The sequence below is a fragment of the Schistocerca gregaria genome, chromosome 3 (genome assembly GCF_023897955.1).
Source record: "Schistocerca gregaria isolate iqSchGreg1 chromosome 3, iqSchGreg1.2, whole genome shotgun sequence".
NCBI classification, from domain to species: Eukaryota; Metazoa; Arthropoda; class Insecta; order Orthoptera; family Acrididae; genus Schistocerca; species Schistocerca gregaria.
In genome coordinates this window covers 607,195,209-607,204,524 of record NC_064922.1, presented here as the reverse complement: position 1 = coordinate 607,204,524, position 9,316 = coordinate 607,195,209, and positions in this window count along the sequence as shown.

The window sequence follows — 9,316 nt, the reverse complement described above, 5'->3', positions numbered from 1 at the left end:
GGATAGCTAATTTGGTCGAATTTCTCCGAGACGTCAAATACCACACCAACTCATCTTCAGGCTACAGAAATTGAATTGCCCTCTCTGTTTATTGATTGTATGGCCATTGAATTGCTATTTATTCATTTAATGGGATAATAATTATTATTAAAAGGTGGCAATTTTACTTAAGCACTGTTTTTATTCTTTCCATTGTTGCGAGTCAGCGATAGTGCAATGCTGCCAGCTTTGGAGAATCCACATTCTATTAGAATTATTTGGTCCAGGAAACACTTTTGCGATCACAGTTGCTATTTAGACGGTATTCGAGTAATTGTACTGATTAATAGTTATCGTTACCGAAAGACGCAGGTTCGATTAAAGCTGTGTGCACTTTGCGCGTGTAATGAAAATATTCATAACACGTCGAGTAACAAAAAGAAACATGCGAACCACAACCGTGATCAAGCGAAGAAAATATTTAATAACATAAATGTTCTTCGTTGTTATTCAGGAGAGGCTCGGTTAGACCTTGCAATTTTTAGTTATAGGAAATCACAAGACGTTACAGTTTAGAGACATTTGTTTTGAATAACTTGTATTTACCTTCTCTCTCCCTCCTTTTTACAGCCTTTATACCTCCACATCGATTAAGGAACTTTTTCTTCTCTACCGACCAGTACGGGAACGAAATTCAGACTCAACAAAATGTATTACATCCAATTATTACATGCTTAACCCTTAACAGTCATATACAGTTTCGCAGTACAAACAATACTAATTTATTCCGTGTACTAGAAAGTCTTTGATACACTGAGCACAAAAAAGGAAATAATAAAAGTATAATTACATTTTTAATATCATGAATACTTCTTTAAATCATGAAAATAAGGTTTGACATCGTCGTAATATTAATGTTCATCGTTGTAGCACTACAAAATGCAGGAGACATTTCAAATTACAGATGGTCGAGCGACTACATGTTGCTCCTCCTACGGCTCATAGACGGCAGAAATTTCTGAACTAAAGTTTCTCATACAGAAGGTTTGCGTGAAATTCTCAAGAGGTGTTAGGCGGGGCAGTACAGAAGGTTTCTGCGAATCTATCACAACGAGCTTTTGCATAACCACAGCAGAATATGAGCTGGACTAAACATCAAAAACAGTTGTCAATGAAGGCTGAGGTCAGGATAGGTTGTAAAGTGATTGTAGATGAACTGGGTCGACAAAATTATGTAGGAAAAACATTTGTAACATAACTTTTCATTCTGTTGACCAGTATGATCCTAACTGCGGGTGTCTGTATGAGATTTTGGACCGCTGCTCTTTCCATCACATCCCTCTTAGTTAGACAAAAGTGGAACTGCGGTTTGAAAGTTAGGTGCATGAATGTCCATATGTTTCAACATGCAGCAGTGAATGCCGAAGTTTGTAAGATGCCTTTGATATTTGTATTCCTCCTGACGTAGATTCATTATACGATTTTTGTTCTACAAAATGTTAGTTCACTTTTGCAGGCGGTCAATCTTGTGGACGAATACCTCCAAATATCTCAAAATTTATTGCATTTAGTGGGCAGCTTGATCTTCCGAACTAATGTACATACGGATAGTCTCGTGATGTGTGCTGTTGACGTCCTGTCCATATCCTTGCCACAGTGTCGGTAGCTGTAGAGGAGCAATGGAGGTCTTTTGGCACAGAACACGTTGACTTCGCTATTAACAGCACCTTAAATCGTTGTATTTGATGTTTTGTGCTCCGTGTAATCACACGTCGTCCAAAGGTCCCTGAAAATCTATCAATCTACCACCTCCAACTTTTAGATTTAAACCATTTTCCACGTTCGAGCCCACAGCTGCTTGCATGGAATTAGTTTTATTTATGACGTATCATGCATTCTCCAATTTCCATAAAATTCATACTATGAAACATATAACTGATTAAATGTTACGTCTTTTCCTCCTTTTTATGTAAACCAGTATATTCCGAAATAGTTCTGAATCTCCACTTACCGGATGCCTGCAAACACACTCCTACCCCTTTGTTTCCTGAAGTATCAAACACATACAAATTTTCCTATTTTTATGGATCGCAGCATTAAGTAGCGACGAAACATTAGTATACTGTTCTCGTGACTGTTTTTTCACCATTTGAGAAAGGAGAAAATGTGTGTGAAATCTTATGGGACTCAAATGCTAAGGTCATCAGTCCCTAAGCTTACAAACTACTTAACCTAAATTATCCTAAGGACAAACACACACACCCATGCCGAGGGAGGACTCGAACCTCCTCCGGGATCAGCCGCACAGTCAGTGACTGCCGTGCCTCAGACCGCTCGGCTAATCTCGCGCGGCCCCATCTGAGAAAGGTGGTATTGATTATCGCCTGGTCCTCCAGTGGCTTGTTGATCACTACTTTTCTGTGCAGCACTTTCCGTAAGTAACAACCAAAATGCGTTAGAATGTAGTAAAAACTTAAAATCTATGAATCTCCGAAACGTAATTACACCTTTACAAAATGCAGTTCAGCAAAAAATATTTTTATTCTGATTGTAGCAGAGAAATACTACACAAAATAAATATGTTTGTTTTGGTGTAGATTGAATCTGTTGGTAATACATACGTCACATCATCCCCATTCGTCTGGGCCACCAGTCCCCGAACAACTTTTCTCCAAAACTCCAGAAACGGATTTTTTGCACATACAGCTCACAGTACAATTCATTTCCTTTTAAGAATACTTTTGGATGCTTTTGTTGCTCATTCGGGCGCCGCGCTTCTGGGCGCTAAATTGTTGCGTATTCCCCACAGCACACCCTTTTCACTTAATATGCAGTTTATATGGCATAAAATTTTAATTAATTTTATATTGCTTATTGTTGCGAGAACGACAGATAAAATACGATTCTCACTATTAGTTTCTGCAGTTGAAAATGTTTTAAGTTTATGCACTTTGACCTATTATGTGGGAATACGCACAACACTGAATGATTTACTGCTGTGGACGTACGAGCTTTAATTTGCAGACTATTTATATATAACACAGATATGGCTCCTTAGATATGGATTATGTTCTTATTACTGTAACTAATTGTGGAATAAAAAATGCCCTTCGCTACTTTCATCTCTTGATTGCACTGAAAATTACTCTGATTACCTGCATGGAAGTTACAGTATGTTATGTTCACTACACGTAAATGCTGCAGTGGATTTAAAAAAAAAAAATATATGGACTCTATTAACTGCCACGACTAACATGAGAGCATGAAACTAAAAAAAAAGAAATCCGATTATTATGTTATTAGCCAGAACAGGTTTTGCACAGCAGTCTTTGATCACACTCAAGTAAAACTTTATCACTCATGAATTATTTACGTACCTTATAACATAATAGCAGCTGCCCATGTCCACATGAAAATGATATAATAAAATCCAAAATTTCTGTCTGAAGTATCCAGAAAACTGAAAGAGAAAATTTTAATGTACCGTTACCAACCCGCTATACTGCGGGAAACCTTCTTTCGTTCAATTTAATTTGAATTTGCCGCGGCAGCGGCTTCCGCGATCGCTGCGCGCCTCTGTGTCGTGAAAAATTCCTGATATGCCGAAAACTGCTAAGAATGTGGAATGAAATCTTGGGCAAGCTAGCAATAAATTATTACAGGGAATAATTTGAACAATTTCTATATTCAAAAAATCAACATAAATTGAACGTACACACCTTTTACAAATATTAGGTATACCCTTCTCGATCAAAGGTCAAACGAAGGCTACCTATGCTTTCAAGCGTGAGTCACAGGCTCTTACAACTTTAACGGCTACAAGAAGACAGAGGCAGTAATGTTTTAACATCCACTATTTACAGGCAATTTAATATGTATCTTTGTAATTATTTCTAATTGTCATTATCTGCTTCGATACATACATTCGTCGACCACAGACATTAATTGTGAAATATAAATATATAAATATTGCACAAACATAAAAATGAAAAATTGTTATTTCCTTTCACACATGATCTACAACCATTCATACAGTAACGAAATAATAATAAAGATATATGTTTATTTTTATTACTTTTTTATATATTCTAACAATTTTGTAAATTCCTTGCCAGGAGACGTCACAATGTCCTGCCTATTCCAAAAGCAGGTCTAATCTGTCGGCATAATTCACACTTCCCATATTAGAACTGTAGTTCTTGAAGACAGACGAGCACTTAATATTCACTTTAGTGCTACACTTCTGCTTTCTGGACACAAAAATGACGTCTGATCCATGGTAATTGGAAACTAGAAAGATAGTTTGTTATCTTTCCATGAAAATACCTCAGTTGCAGAGGATAACGTCCTATAATCAAAGCTACCTCTTTTCATTTCCTTAGAACGCGAAAGGCCTGCTGGGAAAACGTTCCTATTGATCCTCATTAAGGCACAAGCCAAAGTTTTCGCTAGTTTTAACCTTCCAGGCAGGGCAAAGTGAATAAAAATTTTGATTAAGTCCAGTCTCCTATTTTTGCTCCAAAACTGCTTTGATAAACAAAAATGTTCAAATGTGTGTGAAATCTTATGGGACTAAGCTTACACACTATTTAACCTAAATTATCCTAAGGACAAACACACACACACCTATGCCCGAGGGAGGGCTCGAACCTCCGCCAGGACCAGCCGCACAATCCATGACTGCAGTGCTTTAGACCGCTCGACTAATTATGCGCGCCTTTGATAAACCTAAATCATCCTCTCTCCCCTCTCATAACTTTCAAATTTGCTCTCCAGAGTTTTGTTTCTCCCTTGACGGATGTCAGATGCAAGAACGTACCCTTTTTAGTTTGCAATATAACACAGTTCGTAATCGGTTTCAAAGATATGGACGTCGGCAGACGCATGGAATTATTGTCCTCCTGACAACGTAACAAAATGGTTCAAATAGCTCTAAGCACTACGGGACTTAACATCTGAGGTCATCAGTCCCCTAGAACTTAGAAGTACTTAAACCTAACTAACCTAAGGACATCACACACATCCATGTCCGAGGCAGGACTCGAACTTGCGACCTAGCGGTCGGGCGGTTCCGGCTGGAGAGCCTAGAACCGCTCGGCCACAGCGGATGGCTGACAACGTAACACCGGGATCACCGAAATGACCAAGTTTGCCACTGTTCCTGGGTGCATTACGTGTTACTAGCTCTTGCTATTTGAGGCTACGTCCAGCACTGTCGAAAATAGTCGTTTTTGTGGTCCAGATGTTATGGTATGGGGAGGCATAATGTTGCATGGCGTACTGACCTCAATATTTTAGAAAGCGATGCACTCATCAGTAATCGTTATTGCGACGTTGTTCACCTTTCCATGTGCGCCATTCAGTGGCTGCATTCTGCCCTGACTTAATTCTAATGATGAAAGTGCCCGAGAGCATCAAACACCACAAGTGGACGAGCAATCGGAACGAGAGTATATTCTGCGAAGGGTGTGGCCTGCACGTTGCCCAAACTTAAATTACATCGAGCACGTGTGGGATGCGCCGTAGCACGTCCACACGCAGCAACGACCATCCACCAATTCTCAACCAACTCTGAGGAATGGAATGCACTACCACGAAAACTCGTCACCAAAGTCGTAGCCAGAATGAGAACGCGTTGCAGAACATTCAGTTTTGTCCGTTGCGACCACACGACCTGTTAACATAAAAATACCTCCTTTTGTAATGTTTGCGGCCTCATCATAAATCGTAGTAACTTCATTGTAATTACAGGGTGTATACTTGCACAAAGAAAAAAATTCACGGATTTTTTCGAGTTTCCCGGTAAAAAATACACTTTCTCTCGGTCGAGAACACACCTCTTCCGTGTTAAGTGACAATATATTTTCGCAAGCCGGTGTGGCAGTGCGGTTCTAGGCGCTTCAGTCTGGAACTGCGCGACCGCTACGGTCGCAGGTTCGAATCCTGCCTCGGGCATGGATGTGTGTGGTGTCCTTAGGTTAGTTAGGTTTAAATAGTTCTAAGTTCTAGGAGACTGATGACCTCAGGAGTTAAGTCCCACAGTGCTCAGAGCCATTTGAACCATTTGAAACTTAAGAACAAACAAATGCAAATCAAACCGGCTGAAGGCCGAAGTCTTAAAATTAAAAAAAAAAAATCATTTATAATGCCAAACGGCTCACGTGAAACAGTACCTTAAACTAGGCTGAAGGCCTTAAGACTATAACAACTCTAATTTAAAACACAATACTGGCTAGAAGCCATACAAGTACCAACAAAAAGAATAAATTTTAAAAAAGTAAGGGAGTCCACACAAGGGCATCCAGATGTTCGAGAGATCGCCTGTAATTTAAACACCATCGCTCGCTTAGGGCAGACAAGCAGTCGGGCCAACCATTCACGATCCGACGGCCACCAAACCGACAGACGGTCAACAGAGCAATGCTTAAGTTGATTTCCGCTCCACACTTGCACCTAGGTTCAGTTCCGCATTTGCACCAAAATTCCAACGATGCTGGCAGCGGAGACTGAGGAACCAAACAAGAACGGATCCCAGACAACCAATAAGGGGTTGACGACTCGGAAACGCACGTCGTTTAATCAAACGACCGACTAACTGAGAAGCAGAACCCTGACAACACTTGAACTTGTCGGTGAAAATCACATAAACTACACACAGCCCCACGAACATCTGCACGAGGGCTAGACTATGCTCACCGCAATGACTGTGCAGTAACGAGGACGAACCACCAGTCGGCGCACACAGCCAACCCAGAAGCAATTGCCGGCCAAATACACGTCGTCCAACAAGACGACCGACCGTCGGTCAACCCACGTCGTCCCCACTCGAAACATGTGTGTCGCGCACCTGATGACTATCCGCACCTTCCTTACGCTGCATGCCCTACTGGTGCTACGTCGCGGTTGCGCGAACCGCCCAACTGCTACACAACAGCACGGAAACAGCACTAAAATAACTGGGCAGTCGACATCACAAGCTAAACACAGTATCACAAACACTTGGACGAAGAACGCGACCAATGGTAAAAGCAGTGACTATGAAGTGACGAGGACGAACCACGAGTTGAGAAATAAAAAATGGTTCCAATGGTTCTGAGCACTATGGAACTTAACTCCTGAGGTCATCAGTCCCATAGAACTTAGAAGTACTTAAACCTAACTAACCTAAGGACATCACACACATCCATGCCCGAGACAGAATCCGAACTTGCGAGCGTAGCGGTCGCGCGATTGCAGACTGTAGCGCCTAGAACCGCTCGGCCACTTAGGCCGCCCCGAGTTGAGATACACACATCTTCAACTCACAAACGAGCGGCGAGCAATCACGTCGGACGACGGTTCAATCCCGCGTCTGGCCATCCTGATTTAGGTTTTCCGTTATTTCCCTAAATCGCTCCAGGCACATGCCGGAATGGTTCCTTTGAAAGGGCTCGGCTGAATTCCTTCCCCATCCTTCCCATATCCGATGAGACCGATGACCTCGACGTTTGGTCTCTTCCCCCAAATAACCCAGCCCAAACACGTCGTCCAGTAAGACGACCAACCGGCAATCGACCAAGACCGTCCCTATAGAAAACACGTGTGCTGGCAACGGTCGGGCGAGTCATGGCTATCTGAACCTCACTGCCGCTCCAACCGACCGACTCCTGCCGCGTCCCAACCGTCCAACTGCCAGGTCCGAACTCTACTGCTGGCGCGTTGCAACCACTGCGAGATACGAACAGCTCCCCCGACACACGACAACATGTAATAGCACTCCAGCAAAGATTATACGGCGGGACATATATCGATAACGCTGCTGCTGCCGCTCACGGGCAGACAAGGCAGCAAGTCAGTAACACCAGTATCTGAATTAACAAAACGAGGTGGCAGTACAGTAGAAGAGAATGTAAAAAAGAGGGCACGAACACGAGCCACGCACGGCTCACCATTTATATTTCGAAATCCCATCGGTCCACGTCTTACACCCAGCGCGTACAATTGCCGCCTGTAGAGTAAGGCACTACCTCCCTGATGGGGCTCTCATAAAACTACACTGATTGTCTACTAGCCTTCCTTTCGTTTCAGACGACTACTGTGTATCTGAGACGTACCACATCCCAATTAGTTACCACTGGTAAGTACACCCTTCGCCGTCGCCCAGAAATTGCAGGAAGATCAGCTGTAGTTTCAACAGGGATGCGTCCCGTACTGGCTCATACGTAATGTCAGATATTAAAAACACGTTATGTCGGTTACCAAAGCGTAGCGGGACATCCATTTGCAGAGTACACACCTTCATCTACTGTCTAGATTTTCGAGAACACGCACTGTCGCACTTAATTCTCCTCCGAAGAGGACGTATCGCCCATGTCACTGAGGACGCTGAGTCATCAGTGTTCCGGGGAAACAGCATAGGTCCCCGAAAGGTCCACAGCCTTCTCTCCAGGCGTCTTAAGACAGCCGCAGCCCTCGGCAGCAGGCAATGGCGTCTCAAGCGTTGCCAACGCTGCTTACTGCTTCTTTTTGCACAGTGGAAAGTTACCCCAGAATACGCACTGTGTCCATTTCCCGCTACTATCCACTATTCAATGGCACGAAAAAAATTAAATAAAAAACGAGAGTCCCAATGCGTTTTAGACGCTACTAACACTAATCAGACTATTCCAACAAAGTAAAAATGACAGATACTCAGTAAGCAATCGCACTGAGTACTCAGAGCAACGTAGGTAGTAAAACTTCTTTTATTCCCCATAGATTATTACAGGTCCCTTAATATCCGACAAGCAGTTGAAACGGGTGATATATATGCGAAGATGCACAGCTGGTAGACTTTTTTTTTTCATCGCGCACTAGTACTTAGTAAGACCAATATTCAACTAGAAACATAAGTAATGAAACGTACCTTTGAATATACTACGTATTTATTTTTATCTCGATCCACATAGGAAGATTTTTTTAACAGTGTCGAACTCAATTAATCTTCAGAGATATTTTTATATCATTCCATTTTTATTTCAGCAACTCTATTTAAATGAACCCTTTGATGAGACATTCAATCTCATCATAATCTATCTTAATTATATCTTGAAACTGCTATAAAATAATTATACTTTAGTTTCCAGCCTTTACTCACTTTGTGCAGGACAGAGCCACAGCCATCTTTCATTTGATCATAGACAGTATCATTTCGAGACTGTCTTGTATCATTACTTACGTATTCGGTGGAGCTTGTGCCTTCTTCTCCCAACACTGGAGGTCCAGCTGTTTATACTGATACTATTTTTTCTGTGGTTATCCATATCCTCATAGAACTGAGCATTGCGTTTTCAGTCTTTCTTTTCGCAGGACCAGACCA